This window comes from Grus americana, chromosome 2 (assembly GCF_028858705.1).
Source record: "Grus americana isolate bGruAme1 chromosome 2, bGruAme1.mat, whole genome shotgun sequence".
Classification (NCBI taxonomy): domain Eukaryota; kingdom Metazoa; phylum Chordata; class Aves; order Gruiformes; family Gruidae; genus Grus; species Grus americana.
This window is the reverse complement of record NC_072853.1, coordinates 130,263,154-130,284,996: the sequence shown is the minus strand read 5'-3', so window position 1 is coordinate 130,284,996 and position 21,843 is coordinate 130,263,154. Positions and strand designations below refer to the sequence as shown.

Below are 21,843 nucleotides of genomic sequence, written 5' to 3'. Positions count from 1 at the left end.
TACCAAGAAATTTGAAAGATTCTGAAAGACTTATTTTGAAAATACAAAGAACAATTACCATGAATCAGTCCTATCTATTGCTAGATGTCTCAGCCAACCAGTTTTTTTCACCATATATTTACCAATTTGACTAGCACTATCAGGATTTTAGACTTGCGGCTGATAACTAAATCTCAGCTTATAGAAAGGTTGGTGAAAAAATAATCCCAGATTTATTCTTTATGATTGATTTGATTTAAATTAAGCGGCAGAGCAACCCAAGTAAATCTGCAATTAAGGTTTTCAATTTCAAAAGGTTAATCTCAAAAACTAAGGGAACTCATTAGTGAGATGAACAGGAATGAAAAGTTGGAGGACGTGAGCACAGGGGAGGTCTGGAACATGTTTAAACTGCAGTATGAATATCTGCAGAATTTGTAACCCAAGGAAGTGACAAGAGAATTCATAAGAAGGTTTCCAGACTCAGAGAGATGAATTACCTAATAAAGAAGGAAAGGTAGAATAAGCAGAGAGCTTTCAAGGGACAGGAAAAAAGCTCAGCAGAGGAAACTATGGTCTTGGATCAAGAAACACAAGCATAAAGTGAAGTGTGCCAGAAATCAAGCCCAGTTAGAGAGGCCAAAGACACCAGAACTAAACAGCAGCAGAACGCAAATCAGGAGGACTAATTTGGACTTGTACCAAGAACTCTGGAAGACCTGTCATGACGAACTGCAGATCCAATTGCTAGAATTAAAATAAAGAACTATTGCACCCAGTTTGGTACCGTCTCCCTGGGAGACAAGAAAATGTACTGCCTACACACAAAAAAGGAAGAAAACATAATTTGGCTAATTAAGACAATTGCTAGTCTAGCCTCAAGAGTTTGCTGAGCTTTAGGAAGAAAACAAAATAATACATGGATAAATATTATATGGATACAGTAAAGTTAGAACAGACTACCCTGATAGGTCTTATTCACAAGTCACAAAGAAGCATAGCCCTAGCGTGCAGCACATCAAATAACACACCACAGTGATAATGTGATTTCAGCAAAACATTATTAGATGCTACTGTTTTTATTATGGTGTTCACAATACTAGTCTTGGGCTCAACTCTGCTGCCCTGCATAACTTACTTTCCCCTGTGTTGTCCCTGGGCCTGCAGGTCGGTGGGCTACCTCTGCAGGCTCCCAGCCCATAACGAGGGGCTGCCATCGGCTGTGCTTAACCCTCCCTGGGGAAACAAAGCTGCTTTGCGTGTGTGTGCACGTGGGTGGGAGGAACAAAAGCAAACAGGATCAGAGAGAGAATTGGGGGAGGAGTAAGGCAAGTGTTGTGTTGGTGAGCAATCTGAGGGACAGTAGGTTGGCAAGAGATCCTTGCTCCTTACCCCATCCACATCACCCTATGACGCTCATCCACAAGATTTATTACTCAGTAATACTGTGATGCTGTCTTTCAGTACAGCAAAAGATTCAGATGGTACCACACATTTATATAAAATGCTCTTAGGTAGGGTATTTCTGGTCAATAAAACAAAGTGTTAATTATCACCGGACAAAGTATCAGTAAAATTTCTTCTGAAATACCATGGCTGCAAATGTTCAAGCAAGATGCCTCCACACGAAGACAGGAGACTACTGAGATGCTAAGAAGGACTAGAGAAGTACTCTCAAGAACTTAAGGGGAAACTACTTAAGGGGAACCGTAGGAGCTAACATTTATTGTCTAGCAAATTAAAGACTGAACAGACCCAACAGAACCATACATAGGCATGTTAGAGAGGAATCCAACTTTCCTTTAAAGTTAATCCCACACCACACTGAACCAACAGAAAAGACATTAAAAAAAATGCATATTGCAATGTATGCCCAGTAGCTTCAAGGACAGTCAGTAAAACCATGGCAAAACACAAAACTAGACAGAACTGACCGTCTATTTTGTCATGGAGTAAAACCCTGGCCAACCAACTTGGGGTAAAAGGTAACGTGGACCATGGGAGCCAGGTGTGAAGCTGTGGGATCTCATGTGAAGTTAAGGGATGGAATAATAGTAATATGATTTTTTTTTAAATTATGAAAAAAAAACCAGATTTCATTGATTTTGATTTTTATTCTTCAAAAGGCTGTGGCTTCAGCTTTTCCACCACAGATTCTAAGGCCACTTCATTATACCCAATATGGTGTCTGTGTTTCCTAGTACCACAGCTCAGAACTCCCTTAGGTATTTAATCACAGCTGTATATACTCATTTCATACTACATTCTTGCCCTCATACCAGGGGAATGCCAGTGTTCAAGCAGTGGAAAGCCCCTTGTCTAATGTAACTAACTTGAGGTTAAGTTAGATTCCTGAAATAACCCTTCATTCTGAGACTATTTTTTTCTTAGAAAAAACAGAAATTAAATACACAATGGGACCACTAGTATTGTGAAAAAGAGGGTTATTGCCAGTAACTTGTTATTCAATACCAGAAGCTGAAATGGATTGGATTCATTAAAAATAAAACATAAAAGCAGATGTACAAAAAGATTTCCCCTTGTAAACTGGAGATCAACAATACCTTGACAATATAAGTTATCCTCCTATTTTTTTTTACAGAAATAAAAATAGAAGTGATATATAATCATACTGTAGCTTCCAAACTTTGGCTGAAAACGTTAAAGAGCATTTTGTCAAGTATAGTTAATTTTTTTAATTTTACATCCAACAATCACTTTAGCACAACAGCCACCCCTACCAAGACCACCAGATGACTCCAGCACTGCTCCCCGTCCTGCCACCCAACAGCCTCTGGCTCAGCTTGTTCCCCTGCTCAGAGCTGGCAGCGCTCTGGAACGAACCATGCTCAATCGTAATGGAGAACAAATGTCTCCCATTAATTATTTGACCAAGTTGGAAGTATCATAGAAGAGCTCTAAAAGTCCGTCCAACTAAATTCCCCTTTTCTCACCGGCTGTGAGGAACGGTTGCTCTGAGAAGAATTTAGATAAGAGAGGAGAGAGATGTATGTCATACTCTGATATACAACTGCTGACCCATAGTCGCGCTACCTCTCCTTATATTGTAATAAAAACGTGCTGAAACAGTACCGCGGACTTAAAAAAGGCAATATCCATCCCAGCCTTTGAAAATAGCAGCTATAAAATCACAAACCCCAGCTAGCCACACGATGGCACGTCGCTGTACCGCCGCTTCCAGGTGCCCGGCATGTGACAAGAGGCGCCGGGCTGGGCGCGCTGGCAGCCGCCCCGGGCTGCTCCCCGAGCTCTCCTCCTTCCCCGGCTCTGCCTCACCGCGGTGTTGGCTGGACGCGAATTAACCGCGCTGGCTAGAAGCGATTTTCAGCAATGCAATTTTCAATTTCAGCAATTTTCCCGTCCCCGCAAGCGCCTCGGCGGAGCCCGGGGGGTCTCCTCACCGACTGACAAGACGGCGCCGCCCGCCGGCCCCGCAGCCTTCCCCGGCCTAACGGCCAGCGCGGGCGAGCGTGGCGAGCTCCGCACCGGCCCCTCAGCAAACGGCAGGACCGAAGCGGGCAGGACCGCCGCCCCCTTCGGAGCAGCGGTTTACCAGCGCTGCACAAACCGAAATCCGCTGGGGGAGAGGGCAGGACGGAGTGCCTCCCCCCCGCCCCGCTCCCGTCAAAGCCTCGAGCAGCCCCTCCAAAGACAGGCACGCCGGTCAGCCCGGGCCCCGCTCCGAACTTCAGGAGCCAGAGAACCAAGACGAGTAAGAGCTCCAGAGCCGCTTTCCCCGCTCCCCGCGCCGACCCTGCCCAGCAGCAATCCCCGACCAGCCCCGGACCCCCCTTCCACCCCCTCGCCAAGTTTCCCCGCTGGGCTGGGCGGGTACGCGGCGGTACCTGGGACAGGCAGGCGGGCGAAGCGCAGCCCAGCGGTGCTGAAGGATGCCCAGCGGGCGGAGACGGCCGGCCCTACTGACAGTGTTTCCTCCTCCTCCTCCGGCTGCCGCCCGTGCCCGCCCGCTGCGCTCCAGGGCCGCTCCCCCCTCGGCTCCGCGACAGGGAGGTGCTGGGGCAGCACCGCGCCGCCACACGGCCCTGCTGCCCGGCAGAAAGTTTGTGCCGCTCAGCCTGGGGGCGGTGGCACGACGCGGGGAGGCGCCTCCGCGGGGCCGTGCCGGGGAGCTCTGCTCCGCGCCCGGCCGGCCGGGGGCCGCGGCAACTTCCTCTTCCTCCGAGCTGCGGGGCCGAGCCCCGCGCCCAGCGAGAGCCGCGGCTAGGCAGGGAGACGGGCAGCGGCGTTTCCCGCCTACGCTACCGTCACGGCCCGAAGGGGGATCGCTGCGCCCGCCGGCCAGGGCTGGAAGTCCCTCACGCACTGCCCGCCTCAGCCCCACCCCGCGTGCACCCTCGGCCCCGGCGCTCCCGTGTGCTCCAGCTTTGCTCCCTTCCCCGCCGCCCCAGGCCGCGGAGGACTTTGCCTCAGAGCTTGCAGTTAGTCCCACAGCCCCGAGCCAGACCTGGGGTCACTGCAATGGAACCGTCCACCTTATACCTAGAGCTGAACCTGCCCCTTCAACGTGCCTGTTCTTTCATCCTCCCTCAGATGGTAGCCTCAGCTTCTCCTTCCAGGACATGTACTCCAGCCTTGGCGGCCCTCTACTGAGCTTGTTCCAGCTTGTCAACAACTTTCTTGTCACAGAATTAGAGGCAGAAAGAGAAGGAATGACACACCTGCACAAAAAAGAGCCCTAATGAGCAGCAAATAGAAGAGGACAATCACTTTTTCCAAGCTACTGGCATGCTATTATCTGTGTTGGTAGGCAGCAAGCTGACCATAGCCAACACTCCCAGAGCCTTTGCAACAGAGCTGCTACCCGGACAAGCAGTCCCCAGTCTGCATCAGTGCAAGGTGCCCTCCCTTCCCAGAGGAAGGATGTTTGTCCTTGTTAAATTTCAAAAAGTTCATGCTAGCCTGTCCCTTGAGCCTGCCCAGGTCCTTCCGGACAGCAGCCTATCCCTGAAGCTTGTCCACTGCAGCGCCGGTATGGGGTCACGTGCAAACATGGCAACCGTGGATTCTGTCATCTCCTCCAGGTCCTTGAAAAAGATGTTGAATAGAATAGGCCCGCAACCCATTAAACTGCAACTGTGTGAGCCCAACCACACAATGAGCTTTTTACCTATCTAGCTGTCCACCCACCCAGACTACAGAAATACAAAAATAGCATGGGAGCCAGTGCCAAGCACCTTACTAAAGTTGCCATGGTATCCACTACCATCCCTATGCCTACAAATGCAGCCATTTCATCATAGAAGGCAAACAGTTGGTGAAGCATGATGGCACCCTTTCTAGACACATGAAATACACACAAGCAAGTCTGATCCAAGGGGACTCAATGATTTTCCCAGGAAAAATATTTCTTCATGGTTCCCAATCGTCCTGGCCTTTTCTGAAAATGTGTGCAACGTTCGCCTTACTTTAGTTGCTGTGGACCCTCCTCAGCCCACTCTAGAAAGCGCAGAGAGCAGCTGCTCTAAAGGCATCAGCCAGCTCTTCCAAGTGCCCTCAGACACAGCCCAGCTGGTCTCACATTTGTACAGGTCAACTTTTCAGAAGGAATCCCTGTCTTGATCCTCATCTATTTCTGGTAGTTCTTTGCTTGCTTGAACGTTGCCTCTAAGCACATGGGTCAGGAAGGCTGAGGCAAAGGGAGCTCTGCGTACATCAGCCTTACCCGTGCTCACATGCAACAACAGGCCTACGTGTTCCTTGTTCAGCCTCTTACTGTTAACACAGCTTTTGAGAGTAACATGAGATTCCGCAAGCCCTTTTATGTATCAACAACATCGCTATGTGCCTTGGCAAATATCGAATAACTCCTTTGCCGTAACCTGTTCTTGCTTCCACCATGATAGTTTTACAAGGAAGTTCAGTCAGGTGTTCCCCTTTTAACCTATCTGGTGTCCCAATTCGTCTTCCTATTTGGATGTGCCACCATTGCTTAGGGAAAAGGTTCCCCTTAAAGACCTGCCAGCTTTCCTATGCTCCCTTCACCTTTCAGAGCTGCCTTCCATGGCATCCTGTTTACCAGTTCAGAGAGCAAACTTTGGTTTAGCTGGGGAAGTCCAAGGACTTGCCTTCCTCACTCCCTTCAGGTTCTTGAGCTCCACTGCATGATCATTACTACAGCCAGGGTTGCTGTTATTACATTCCTAAACAATTCTTCCTTGTTAGCAGACATCCAGTTGTGCAACACCCCTGGCTGGCTCATTCAGTACCTCTACCAAGAAAGCTTCCTGAATTGCTTGCATCCCACCTTGTTACCCTTTCAACTCAGGGAGATTAACTCCTCTCCAAGAATCAGGATCTGCTATGCATAGATGTCATTGAGTTGCTAATTTAATCAACCTTGATCATGAGTAGCTGGTCTGTAATCCACCAACATGTAATCCACCTCAGTAGCCCTTTGATCCTTACTGTTCTCAACCAGCTTGTCATCCATGCAAGGGCTCCATACATTCCAGCTGCAATTTTTAGAGGGGGCAATCCTCCACCCTCATCTCCCCTGTCTCTCCAGAAAAACATGTATCCATCCCAAATGTCATGCTTGTGGGCCAAGTCTGGAACTTGGCTTGTCACCTTCATTGTACTCCCCCCTGTTAGGCCAGAAACCTGTTCAGCAACTCCTAATGCACCCCTAATAAATACTGAAACTGCTTGAAGCCCTTGTGCCCAGCAGACACAACTACATTTGCTACACTTTGTCCACTTAAGAATCTCTCCCTACTGTGTAGGTACTGTCGTGGTTTTACCCCAGCCGGCAGCTAAGCACCACGCAGCCACTCACTCGCTCCCCCCCCCCCCCATCGGGATGGGGGAGAGAATTGGAAAAGTTAAAGTGAGAAAACTCGTAGGTTGAGATAAAGACATTTTAGTAGGTAAAGCAAAAGCCGCGCGCACAAGCAAAGCAAAGCAAGGAATTCATTCACCACTCCCCATGGGCAGGCAGGTGTTCAGCCATCTCCAGGGAAGCAGGGCCCTGTCACGCGTAACGGTTACTTGGGAAGACAAACGCCATCACTCCGAACGCCGCCGCCCCCCCCTTCTCTTCCCCCCAAGCTCCTTATAAACTGAGCATGACGTCATATGGTATGGAATATCCCTTTGGTCAGTTTGGGTCACCTGTCCTGTCTGTCTCCTCCCAACTTCTTGTGCACTCCCAGCCATCCCGCTGGCAGGGCAGTGCAAGAAGCAGAAAAGGCCTTGGCCCTGTGTAAACACTGCTCAACAATAAGTCCATAGAACAAAAACATCTCTATATTATCAACACTGTCTCCAGCACAAATCCAAAACATATCCTCACACTAGCTACTATGAAGAAAATCAACCCTCTCAGCTAAAACCAGGACAGGTACATAAACCAAATTAAATTATGTAAAAACATATAAGCAAACACTACATTAGCACCTCGATTCCTTCCTAACTGGTGAGTATTTCGGTATTTAAGGCTGGTATTGTGATGGATGAAATCTATTTGAAAGGACCCCCTCCACTTTTCCCCTCAAGTACCATCAGGGAACAAGAAAATTTCCCCAGAGTGACCTCTGTCCACATGTAAGTCCTCTTAAAGCACAACTATCAGCATTAGCTACTAGTCAGTAGCCAAAAGCATAACATCAAAACATTGGAAGTGGGGAAATGAAATTACTTCTTTACCAGTACTAAACGGTGATGCAAACACACACAGCAGTGCATTTTGTGTGGTGACTTTACCCATCCCCTTTTTCTATTTCCCTTTGTGTGTTTTTGGTTTTTTCCTCACCATTCCTTTTATTTACACAGTTTTTCCTCTTTCCTTGTCCTTCATCAGTTTTCCTCCACTCATTAGTTTCTCTGGCTTTCCAACTGTGTGAGAAAGCAGCATGCAGTCACATCAGGGTGCCATGTAATTGAGCTGTTTTTCTGATACTACTGTTAAAGCATATGGGGAAGGATTGCTAAGTGCGTAGGGAAGAAGTGAAAGTGCAGCTTTCCCTGCATTGTAAACCCATCGGGTCAGAGATGGCTCCACAAGGAGCATCCTGGGCACCAGACCTTGCCAACGCCATAGGATGTGCAGATCTACACCTCTGGGGTTGAACTGAAAGGATGTCTGATAACATTAAAGACTTTTGCTGGTGCAAAGTCTTCTCAGATACAGAAAGGGACATCAACACTAGAAAACAACATTCCTGGATGACCACAAGATCACTATGAAGTAGCAGTGCTGTATAGATGAAAACTGTTTCAAATTAATGTTTACAGTAGGTAACATAGCCCAGACCCAGGCACTACAAACCATCTTTCCACTACCCACTTCACAGTCAGTAACTGGCAGACGTGCCTGCAAACTTTGAGCTATCAGATATGAGGTGTTTTGATGCACCGATTTCAACCTGGAATTCCTCTACTCCAGTGTTAAATATACAATCCATTAAGACATTTCTGCGCTTTTTAATAGAGACAAATTTGAATTAATTTTTTTTGTTCTGTAGGATTTTTGACATGAAGGTGTTTTTCTCTGACTACAAAAGTATATTACATAAGCAGCAAATTACCAGGATACCTCTCCTATCACCTATTTAAGTGTGCCTACATTGAAATTCAAGAAAACAAAGATGGTTCAAGTGCCTGATATCAAGGCATGTGAGGTGAAGCACAGCATACAATCTAAATTGATGCTGTACACCTAAACTATTGTTTCTAGACTAGCACTGTGAGAAATTCCAGAATTCCACTCTGGCTTGCTATTGTTCATACATTCTTTAAAGAAATATGCACTGTTCCTGTATTTTGAGATTATTTGCCTCTTTCAGAACCTTTTTGGTATAGATTTGATAATTTAAGATCTAGAACTTATTCTGACTCTAACAGGTATTTCATGTGGTATTCTAAGAAAAGGCAACATTCTTCCTAAGATAAATCTGATGAACTTGAAAAAACCTAAATGAGCATTGAGCATCCTAGATGTTTCAGAGGGTTTTATATATGTGTGTGTCTGTGTATATATATATATATAAAAATGTGTGGGTATACACACACTTCTCTCCCCCCGTCCCGCCCCGAACAATAAACTACTGCAAAACACAAGTGACTTGGTAATTAAATAGTAAAATACTGCTGTATCAACCATTCAACTATAAATAACTGAAGGACCTTATTGCTTTAATGAACAGTAAGATGTTGCCCCTAGACACTCTGTTAGGGAATATTAGTTTACCTTAGGAGTTAAAATGTACTTTGATACATATTCTTTCTGTTTCTAGCCAGTGTAATCTCTCTCATAAATCCACACATTTAGCAGTGCAGAGCTCTACAACCTCCTGTATCACAAGCAGGAGGGATCACGTTTTCCATTTGCACTTTGTAGTGCTGGGTGCAGCTGGGTAGGGCAAGTTCGAAGGAGGTGTAAATTGCTACTGGTAGGGCATTGAAGAATTCTGCTCTGCCAAATATCTGTACTTATTTTGGCATAAGCAGAGAAGATGACACATTGTGAAAAGCAGTGAGAAATCACATGCACAGCATTTCTCTCTCATGCAAGGTGTTTCTAGTGATGCCACTAGATAACCTCTTGCTTGGCTATTCCAAGACTTATTTGAACAACTAATTGGAAAGATCCACATAAGTGTAAGCCATTTTTTGTACAAAACTCAGTATAATGCCAGTTACCATTATTTTCACTACAAAGTTAGACTCCAGCATTCAAGATAACCACATCCTATTTTCCTAGTTTTCACAGTAGTATGAAAAAATATTTAAAGCTAATTTAGAACAAGATTTGTTTCCTCTTTGTCAAGAAGTAACAGACACCTGCAACATTACATTGAACAGGATTCAGCAAAAAACTTACTTCTGATTAAACTTAAGTTAATCAGAAAGATACAAAAATCAGTAAAGACATTTTACTGATGATGATACATGCAAAAGTATGTTTAGTATCTACTGACATTTTTATTAAAAAGACAAAATATGAAAGAAAAGTCAAAATGAGAAAAACTAGATTCCATTTGAGATAGACAAGTCATTTAGCATACCTTGCTCATTTCAGCAGGTGTTACTGAGAACTCAGCCAGAGCTTCTCAGAAATAACAGGAAAACTACCTCTAAATCACAGAAGGAACCAAGACACAATAGAAAGCTTTGGAGAAGTCAGGTCTATATTGCTGCTAAAGAGCGAATCGTACCAGTCCCTATTGGTGGTGGTATAACCCTTCTGCCCCAGCAGCAGGGCACAATCTGACCTTTGCTCAGAAGCAGCAGCTTGTTTTCTCTTTCCAGGGTTCCAGAACAGCAGCTAACACACTTATGTACTCAGACTGGGTCACAATTTTAGCCCAATTAGTTATTAAAACTAGCTCATATTTTATCTCCAAAGATAAGAGTAACTTTAACATGAGTCCTACCACTACAGCTTTTTAGTCCTTGGCACAGGACTATTTTTAAATTTTTGTTATTATTTAAGTGCTTCTGTTGACCATCTATAGGCACCCACTAGGGAGCTGCAGAGGCTAGGTATAATTAAGGATCAATTTTCTGTTTTGGAAGCTCTTTTTGAAAGCTCGTTTCTATCATCTTGAAACTTAAAATATACATATGGCCATAGATTTCTCAAGACTACACAGTTATATCACATTATGTGCAGGCAATTTTGACTTGATCAGCATCTGATAGGATATACCTCTGTAGGACTAAGAGGAAAGCTGTGGCTACACAATTACTGACAATCTATTTAACTAATCCCTATTTTACCTTTCTTGAATGTTTCAGTACACATTTGATCAAAATTATTAATGAAATGAGAATGTGAAATCTGTATAATTTCTGTTAAATCCAAGCTGGAAAAGAACCTTTAGAAACAAGAGAGATATGCCCCAAAATGGCTGTGTATAAACGATTGTTGGCCAGAGAGCGAGATTTATTGCTACATCAAGTTGGCACTAGAGCGGTTCTTGCTCTAGGTAATCAAAACAGGGGCCAAATTTTCCCCGTCAGAAGGGCCAATCTAACCAAGCATTAGAGATGCTATGACCTGTTTCAGATGGCATTCCCCAAGCTGTTCCTCTTGCATCTCTGTTCTCAAAAGTGTAAAAAAAAAAAAAGGATAATTATTAATTTCTGTAAGGTGCTTCAAAAACCTGCAAGTGAAAACCTTATATAAAAGGTCAGCTAGTAATAAGCCAGTGCAGAAGGTCGAGTAAGACTTAATGCTAACAAGAAACACTACATTTCTGAAGGAGCTGGAATATCTGCTTCTTCCTTTCTTTGGATATCCAGACAAAAAACTACTCTGTATCATCAGTAAGGAGTTATTTATCTATTCATACATATTTCTGTTTCTTAAACACTCCAGTAGTTCAGAGCACTATAACCAAATCAATGCATTTTTCAATTTCTCAATTGCATTAAGCTAATTCACATATATAAGGGAAAGTAATTTTCAGAATTTTTGATGGTTTAGATTTCCACCTACCAGATATCTGGTGCCCAACTGTACTAATGAGGTCAAAGGAGACTCTCATTTGAATAAATTTCACGAATATGGATAAAGACTAGACACCCAGGCACTTTAAATAATGCAAAAAGATGCATGATATTTTTAGTAAGTATTAAACAGTATTACTTTTTTAGTAGATGGATAAGTAAGCTAAGAAGCCTGAAGTGTTGTCAGTTAACTTGCAGAAAAGTCCCTGATACCAAACAAATGTGAAATTGCTTAGAATTTGATGTCATTCTTGTTTACCAGAGCTCAGAGTGAGGCCTGAGGGCCATGTAAAGGATCACATGGGATGTATTTTTTTTTTTAAGTGTCTTAACACTTCTTCCTGTTAAACTAGTAAAATGACTTTTGAATTGGGAGAACTGTTCCTTGACTATAAAGTCTTAGATTGTCATAATGCTTTTAACTTAAACTGGATCTACTTTGATGATACAGATTCTGCTGTAAGTTCCTATACCAAACTGCTGTTGCAGCAGAGAGAGAGACAGAAAGTCAACAGTGTTGAAGAGAAGCTGCTTGAACACAGGACAAATTAACAAAGCAACTAGTGTTATAACAAGGTAAGTGCAGACTCTATGCTCATTAGCATTTCCATACAGATACAATAAAACATAAGCTTGTCTGATGTTATCTGTACACTTATACTAGTAAACAAAGATTTTAGTTGACTAACTTACTGTAACAGCAAAAGCTGGTATTTTCTGCTGTATTTTAGTTTTCTGGGATGGTAAGGTACAAAACCTGCTCCAAGTCTTTAGAAATCTTATTTTGCTATGCGATGGACTTGAGGAACAGTATTTGAAAAATAAAAACATTAAGTTTCATCCTTGACCTTACAGTTAAGTAGGTATATTTAAAGTATATCCTTGTTGTCATAGGTAACAAATACAGTAAGAAAACACTAGTGGCTTTTGTGACTAGCCACAGCAACTCCATTTTCCCCACTAGCTCCACCTTCTCTTTATCTTTAGGTACGAAGTGCAGCACATAGGATGAAAGAGCAGGTAATAAGATTCTTAAAATTAAATATCGCTAAAATCAAGTTTTCAAACTTAAGTTTCCTAACAGGTCAAAGAGATTGAAGTTTAACTCTCCATGGTATTTAATTCAGACCAAAGTAAAATGAACTTTGTTCTTGAATAAGGCAATACAGAGATCACGTCTGTTTCCCACATTCTAGCCCAGTTCCCTTGCAAGGGACACTTAATGGAGACTTTTCAGCCAACAATCCTCTTAACCGCTCCTCTGCTTAAACTAAGACAGAATTCTGTCTCCAATTAGGTTTGAGATTTCTGTTTTCCAAGTTGAAAAGCATTCTTTCCAAAATAATTAAGAGTACTATAATACAATTCTGTTTCATCCTTAGCTTGTACATATGAGAGAGAACAGACACAGACACATGAATTTGATAGTTTCTGAAGCTGCACATTACAAGCCAAACAGGCTGGTTTGAGATAATACATCATCTGCTGCCAAAACACAGACCCATGCCACTTGGATTAAGAGACCACTCTAGTAGCTGTTAACAGGATCTGTCGCCAAGATCTCAAAGCTTCAGGACGCAGTCAGAGTCATCATGAGCTATGTACATCCCCTACATTTGTTACAAGAACCTTATTCAGACAATACTTAATCATATACACCAAACTTCCCTAATTTATCTTGTCTGGACACAACCTGTGGCCTCAGGAGCTGCTTCTAATTCTGCATATAGGATATTTTTGGCTGGTTAGGCAGCATGTATACAGCACTTGAAACTACTATATTCACAACAAATACTGTGTACTTCTGGAGAGCTCTAGGTATAAATACACAGTATTATCTACTACTGTCTTCTTTTTAGGCAGTTCCATCACAAGGTTGGTTTGGTTTTTTTAAATACAAAATTTAAACTATTTTCAGAACACCAAGTATGGCAGAAAAGCTGTTAAAGAATCCTAATGGTCTATGAAAGAAGTTTGCTTCCTGCTTTGATTTTTTTTTTTAAAGTAACAGCTTTGTTGCAAGTTAATGGATTGTTAATTAGACTAAAGCATTACTAAGTCCTTAAAGGCAACGATGAAAACATATTGGACTCATACAGCAAATGATAATTCCTTTTATTTATAAGTGCATTCCATGACATTGTGGCAAAATACTCTAGTACAGCCTGCCTTGCTACTCCATTCAATATATATGAAAAGGAAGGATCAAAGACAATCTCTAGCTCAGAAATCCAGAGGCACAAGCTGCTAGAAGCTGAGCATGTTCATGAGGATCTATTTTCTCACCTTTTTACTTTTCCATTTACGGACAGGTTTCCAATAACAACCTACAATAATGAACTAGACAAACCTTGATCTGAACAAGTATAGTAATTCTTTACTAAGACTGTTTAAGGGTTACCACCAAATGTAGGAACTCAGCAAAGTAACACTTTATTATATTATTTTTGCTTCTTCAGTGATGCTTTGATAATAACAAGATAAGCAAATATGTAAGTGAACCCTAACTCTTTTTTTTAAGTCTGTTCACTGTTGGCTTTGTAATATCCTGTCATAAAGTGTCATCTGTATTGGAAAATGTCACTCAAGAAAGCAAACATTTCAGATAGATCATAACCCCCTAGGGGAAGCAAACACAGCAACTGAAAATTAAGTTATCCACAATTTCTGCTAGAAAACCTCCTCCCCTCCTCCAACCAACCTAGAGGGATCTGGTCCTATGAAACACTGAAAACAGCAGGTAACACTAAGCACTGGTAGCAAAGGTAACCACATAGCTCAGTTCTCTTCCATTGCCAATTACTGTGTTCCATTTATAAGAACAGAGAGATCCAGAATGAGTATCCAGTTTAAGGAACTGGTCCATGTTCTTACTCATTTCAACCCTACCTCTGTAAAAAAAGGGAACAGAGAAGGCAGCTAAATTAGTACATTCTGAATACACTGAGATTTAAGTATCACTAGAGGCTTTTTTTTTTTTAAACTATTTTGTATTTCCCAGATTCTTGGGACTGTAGAATAAACCAGACTTACCTGAAAGCAGAAAGCCCCACCGAAGCCTTTTCTGGCTTATACCCCTTTGAAATACTGTCAAGTTCATTTAAAGATTTGATTTGTAAGCACCGTACAAATGAGAGGAACTGAAGAGAGTTAGGAATAAGCCATCGGGAATTTTTCAGCTACAAAATACATCAGTGGTTTAAACTTCCCTGTCCTGCTTCCCCATGGAGTGCCCAGCTCTGTCCTGACAATACAGTCGGGACCAGTTGCAAACCTGCTAACAAACCCTGCCTTTCTGCCAAACCCAGCACGCATTGTAACATGACCTTTAGTAATCTACAAAGTGTTTTCATTGCATTTCTTACAGCTCTAAGACAGAAATTAATTAGCCTACAATAAGAAGTGCTACATTCTGTGAAGGACAGCTTTTACTGTAAGAAGGACGGACTGTAGTGTTCCACAAGAGAAATGGGGGTTTTTAAAATTACAATATTTGGTAGGTTTTTGTTAGCTTAATGCCCCACCTGCTGGCTGATGACTAAATTACATTGTGACAGTTGTCAAAGAAGTCCCATGCCTATTATTCTGTCACCAGTAGGTAGCTATATGCTGTCATGGCAACTGGTACAATTCTATGTAGAAGATGGACTGCACAGCTGGGTCCACCACAGTGTGAAGATTAACATACAGAAATAGAACCTAGATGGTTGTAAAACAGACATTAGTCAAAGATTTTTAATATCCAGCCAGATTGATCTGAATACACACTGAAGTATTACAAAGCACAATGCGAATAAGAAATACCACAAAAACAGCGAACTCCTCATGCATCTTTAGTCTGTAAGAATTTCTACACCTTCAGCTGTGCCCAGCTCGGTCACCATAGTGGGCTCTGTTATATTCAGGTATTGTTTCTCAAAAATGGATCAAAGCATTGAGGAGAAGAGACAGAAGTCAAGGCTTATAGTGTAAAAATATTTCAGTCTCATTTATTTGAGAATACTGTTTGAAAGACCAGTTTTAAAGCTTAGCTTGTTTTAAAGCTTAGCTTATTTTAAAGCATAAGTACAGTCTACTGCTCACTAGGTAACCAAACCTCAATTGGCTGAAGGAGCTCTGCTTGCAGTTAGTGCTGGGCCAAGTTTAGGACCTGCTTAATAACTTGAAAAGGCATAAATAGGGGACCTTTCAAAAGCAGATGTGCCTGCCTGTCATGTCCATCCCCCCAAGCTCAGGGAAACAGTCAGTAGACACTAGCTCAGCTCTGCTAGGACATGAAATGTTTCTGCAGTGGCCCTGAATTTACACAGGAACCTAGAAAATACTCTTTCCCTGGACATACAAGGATTTGCCAAGGTGCCAACTCCAGAATTATTTTCTATTTCAGTCCACTGACTCCCCAGCTTGAGCCTCCTGAATCTCTTGCAGATATTCCCGCACGGAATCAACTGCCTAAAAGACTTATTAAAAGCTGAACAAATACAATCAAGTTACATGTAGCAAGTCAAAAATCCATATTCAGATTTCCTTTACCGCAGTAGACATTTTTAGTACTGTCTCAGCGTTAGAAAGCGCGCTTTGGTGTGCACTGGCACACAGCTCAGCAGCTCCTCGTTTCCTAGTAGCCTAGCATCCCGGAGCGCTGCGTGCCTTACCAAGTCCCCAGAAACCACAGCAAAACAAAGTTAATCAGCCCACGTTTCACAAGTTACTAACGGGCAACACAGCACTAAAATACCATTTCTGAAACTCCACCACTACTGAACCTTTTTATCTTACTTTGAAAGAATCTGGTTTTAAAACCTGTTAACAGAATTGCACTTTTAATTAATGAAACTACCACAGACCATCTAAGAAAACAATTGATTTCTGCATCTGGCTATCTCCTAAGTCAGGGAATAACCACTGTAATGGTGAGATAAGCACAACTGACAAGTTCAATTTTTATGAACGCTATTGTAACATTCAAATAGAAAGACCACACAGACTTATTTCCCTGTCAAAAACAAATGAAGCCCAGATAAGACAGGAAGCATCTTATCAATAGAGATCTGTTGTTGCAAGATTTTTCCTTAGAAGAGATTCAGCAACTAAGTTGATTAACTACGTATAAAGATCTCTCTTCCAGTGAAAGTAGAATCAGGAGCACTAAGCAAGCAACCTCAATTAGCATTCCCAACGTTTAGTGCTGTATCAGTAACTTTTATCTGCACAAGTGAAACACCTAACAAAAATGAAAAGACCTACTTTTCCCTTTTTAATTTTTTTCCTGTGGTATTGTAAGCAAATCAATTCTCTGTATTTGCTCAAAAAAACAAAAAAGATAATTAACAGCAGGGTGTGTTAACTTCAGGGATAGTAAGGAAAATCTTATTCAGAATGTGAGGTTTTGTCTCTATGCTATATACGCATGCCTTGGCCAATGACGTTTTCAGCTCAATTACCGTTTGACGTCTCTAACTACAGTATGATCTTCTTATGTAGCGCTGAATGCGAGAGCCCTCTAACGGCTGTAGTGAGAACATCAAATGTAGCAGGCTGGAAACCTACCTGCAAATCTCGGGGCAGCTGCTCAGCACAACCGGCTACTGTCCTACAAATCCCGACAGGTCTGAAGTGTATTTTCTCCTAGTAATTAAAGATACTACCTTCAGAGATTTCCACCCTAGTTGGTGCGTAGGAGAAAGGAAAATACTTTAAGGGTGTGTCACAAAACCTTTCAGGGAGAAAATCAGACAGGACAAAAACCAACTAGAACTTAATCTGGCTACTGCCATAAAAACAATAAAAAATGTTTCTATAAATACATTGATAACAAGAGAGCTAAGAAGAATCTCCATCCTTTATCAGATGCAGGGGGGAAACATAGTGACAAAGGATGAGGTACTTACTGCTTTCTTTGCATCAAGTCTTTAGCAGCAAGACCAGCTGTTCTTGGGGTACCCAGCCCCCTGAGCTGAGAGACAGGGAGCAAAATGAAGCCCCTGTAATCCAAGCAGAAATGACCTGCTACACCACTTAGACACACACAGGTCTATGGGGCTGGATGGGATCCACCCCAGGGTACTGAGGGAGCTGGTGGAAGTGCTCACCAAGCCACTTTCCATCATTTATCAGCAGTCCTGGCTAACCAGGGAGGTCCCAGTTGACTGGAGGTTAGCAAATGTGACATCCATCTAGAAGAAGGGCTGGAAGGAGGATCTGGGGAACTACAGGCCTGTCAGTCTGACCTCAGTGCTAGTGAAGGTTATGGAGCTGGTGATCTTGAGTGCCATCACACAGCACATACAGGACAAGCAGGCAATCGGTCCCAGTGAGCATGGGTTTATGAAAGGCAGGTCCTGCCTGACTAACCTGATCTTCTATGACAAGATGACCTGCTTATTGGATGAGGGAAAGGCTGTGGATGTTGCCTACTTGGGCTTTAGTAGAGCCTTTGACACTGTTTCTCCCATAAGGAAAGGCTGAAAGCATTGAGGTTTGTTCAGCCTGGAGAAGGCTCTGTGGATACTGAAAGGGGGCTTGTAAGAAAGATAGGGAGAAACTTTTTAGCAGGGCCTGTTGCGATAGGACAAGGGGTAATGGTTTTAAACTAAGAGAGGGTAGATTTAGACTAAATAGAAGAAAAAACTGATGAAGATGGCAAAACACTGGAACAGGCTGTACAGAGAAGTGGTAGATGTCCCATCCCTGGAAACACTCACAGTCAGGCTGGACAGGGCTCCAAGTAGCCTGATCTAGTTGATGTCCCTGCTCATCACAGCGGTTGGGGGGGTGTGTGCACTAGATGGCCTTTAAAGGTCCTGTTCCAAACCAATCTAGTCTGAGTCTATGATTTTACAGTTCTAAGCACAAATTTTTCCCAGGGAAACAAGTCAACCTCTAACTAGTGCTTCTAGTCCTAAACTGTTTGTCCTGGTTTCAGCTGAGAGGGTTCATTTTCTTCATAGCAGTTAGTATGGGGATATGTTCTGAATTTGTGCTGGAAAGTGTTGATAGTAAGAGATGTTTGTTATATGGACCTATTGTTGAGCAGCACTTACACAGAGCCAAGACCTTTTCTGCTTCTCACACTGCCCTGCCAGCGGGATGGCTGGGAGTGCACAAGGAGTTGGGAGGAGACACAGACAGGACAGGTAACCCAAACTGACCAAAGGGATATTCCATACCATATGATGTCATGTTCAGTTTACAAGGAGCTTGGTGGAAAAGGAAGGGGGAGTGGCAGCATTCAAAATGATGACATTTGTCTTACCAAGTAACCATTACACATGACGGAGCCCTGCTTTCCTGGAGATGGCTGAACACCTGCCTGCCCATGGGAAGTGGTGAATGAATTCCTTGCTTTGCTTGTGCACGTAGCTTTTGCTTTACCTATTAAACTGTCTTTATCTCAACCCACGAGTTTTCTCACTAACTTTTCCAATTCTCTCCCCCATCCCGATGGGGGGAGTGAGCAAGCAGCTGCGTGGTGCTCAGCTGCCAGCTGGGGTAAAACTACAATACTGTTCTAGGAAGATTTTACAGGAAGTTCACGAATTCCTTGAACACTCATTCATAGCGTACTGAAGGAACCAGCACAAAATAAAAGTGAAAAAAAATTGTTGTAACAAAAAAGCACCACTCAGCAAAATATTCCTCTAAGACAGAAAGCACACAGAAGACAAGGCCAGACTTACCTTGAACAGGGTAGGGGAAAAAGCAAGCAGCCTTCTTGATAGTTCAAACAATACATTGAAGTTTGAACACCTGACTTACAGAAGTACCAACAGGAAGAGGTTAACAGCTAGAAGCTTAGAGGGCACAATTACAAACACACACCAAGAAGAGCAGGAGTGCTGCAGACCCACAGGTACTATCTTACCAGCAGTAGCTCTAATATTCTAATATTGACTGGTGGCAGCATGCATCTTTACTGGACTACATATTCAGCAGTTTTGAGAGTTTTTGTGATTTTAATTATGCTGCTAGTCCTAAAACAGTTACTGTATGGATAAAGGTATTTCCTTATTTTCAGCTCTGACAACATATTCTACAGTAACATTTTAAAATGCAAAACCTGTCCTCATTACTATACTTACTAGAACCTCCCAACCTTAACCTAAAAGAATGAATAACCCTTTTTCACATTTGCTTGAGCACCAAGTACACAGAAGTTCACACTCCAGGAAAAAAACTTTGAATTTATTCACAGTACCTAAAGCCAGAACAGTCACTGGGGCAATACAAAGGCCTTTGTAAACTCAGCTGGTGCCTTCTTTAAAAAAAAGTTAGTGAAGAGTATGTTGTTACACACACACACACACACCCCCCCCCCCCAATCAAGAGAGTTTAAAGTGAACTTCACCCCAAACTTTAGAATAGGAATGAAAAGTATGAATTAAGAATCCCTCTAGGCTGTAAAGCTACTCTAAGCTTTTTCAAGATGCAGGTTTCATCTTAAGAAGCCCCAATATTTACTTCTTTATAGCATGGATCATCTTACTTTTTTTTTTTAGTTTCTCAGCTACATTGAAAGTGGCAGACATTAAAGCTTTTAAATTATACAACATCTATCCTAAAATGATTGTCTACCAAGTCATTCCTGCAAGGAATATAGGCTGTATACCTGTTAGAGACTTTAAAAATCTGTTCTATTAAGGCATGTAAGAGAAAACCCAGTGAAATACAATTAAGAGAAAATCCTTTTTCTTTGTGGCATTCAAGGATCAGGTCACCTGCACATAAGACAGAATTTAGCATCTTGGTTTAGCACACAAATACCTACAAGGAAAAAAAAGATTTCCATTTTGATAGGGAATGCCAGGCAATCATTCTAATGGAGATCCAACAATACCATCTGGCTGCCTGCCTCATTCCAAGAATAATTCTGACAGGTGGCAAAGCTTGTAAAAGGAGTATGAAAAGGCCACAGCACCAAGCAGCTCACTGGGACACTCCAGGTAGGAACCATAAAACAAGCATCCTAGCTTTATAATAGCAAATAAAGCTAAGTATCATATTTTTCTATCTTGTCTAAACAATTGTTTCTTTTGGCAAAAAGCTGTCTTACTATTCAAAAGGAGACTTGCATGCTTTTGGGTCCCACACAGAATGTGCATATACTGTGCAAGCAAAGGCAGATCTACCAGAACTCGCTACTGCCTACTAGTTCACAATTAACACGGTCCACTTGATTTGCTAATACAAGAGGTACAAATTTGCAAGAAGCTCCAATTCTGCACCTATTTTGGATTTGCCTTCAGCTACAGCCATATTAAACAGATGGTTCAACTTCCTGAATGCAACACAAAAAAGATTTACCTACTGGCTTTTGTGTTATGCTTATAGGGTACTTCAAAAGAACATTAAAAACACATGTTCTTAGTTATAACTTGTTACTTTTACTGGCATATGCCACAAAATTTAGAATTCCCAGATGGGAATAAAAAAAAAATTAGTTTCCTAGGGGTGAGAAATAGCTAACAAAACCAGCACAACATGATCTAATGGAAGAGAAAATAAATGGCACTCATAAGGCCTGGGCTATGCATTTCACTGTGATAAGCCTTCTCAGCATGCTTGTAAGAGCAGCTCCTATCTAGCACCACCATTTCAAACATACTGAATACTCAACTTGCTCACCAGATGGTCCTATGGGTAACACTTGGTCAAATAAACATAAAATATGCACTCTATGTAGATATCTTCTGTTTTATCTCTTCTATTGGTGTTGAGAATCTTCACTGAGCACTACATATAGGCACTTTTGTTTTCTTATAGCTACAGCATAAAGCCCCAAATACATTCCAGGGCAATCAAGCCAACTAGAACATTAAGCCAAAATGAAATCCGCATTTGCAAAGAAACAATTACCTTTATCAATAAACTGACATCACAGCTTTAGCAGCCTAAGTAGGCTTTTTAGGTACTTGAAAGTTGCAACAGAAAGGGTCCTGATATTCAGAAAACTCCGGATTTATTTTTTTTTTTTAAATTGAGTTAAACTGGATAAGATTAAAAACCTTATAAAGAAGCTGGTAACACAGAAGTTAAGTATAATCAAAAGCACTATCTTTAAAACAGTAGTCAGAAAAACATGGCAAATTGATTTTCTGGGAACACTCATCATAGTATCTCTAGTGACATGGAACAGTGAGCAGAGAAAAGGTTAACCGCTTGGCTTTTTCAGGTCAATTTAGGCTCTCAGTACAATTCTGCATAAAGTAGCTTGAAAACCTATAGTCATTTCCAATCATGTTCCCCTCCCTGTCTTCATTAATAAAATGCCATCCAGAAGACTCCTAAGCAGCAGTCCTTGGACATTTTTCATGCTGCAGCCATATTCCCTTGTCCACGGTCTGTAGCAACTCAGTTCCCTTGTATGTATCT

At 42.2% G+C, this 21,843-nt stretch overlaps 1 protein-coding gene across 2 annotated transcripts in view; it reads right to left on the bottom strand.

The window, feature by feature from the left end:
- RFTN1 (raftlin, lipid raft linker 1) overlaps positions 1 to 4,130 on the bottom strand; it is a 100,004-nt gene extending 95,874 nt beyond the window's left edge. The window contains exon 1 of one of the 2 annotated variants that reach the window (XM_054817637.1): positions 3,846 to 4,130. The gene's annotated coding sequence lies outside the window, so the exon portion shown is untranslated. Of the gene's footprint in view, positions 1 to 3,136; positions 3,513 to 3,845 lie in introns of those variants that run through there. The other variant, XM_054817638.1, reaches the window with a different exon arrangement.
- Between the last annotated feature and the right edge of the window lie 17,713 nt (positions 4,131 to 21,843).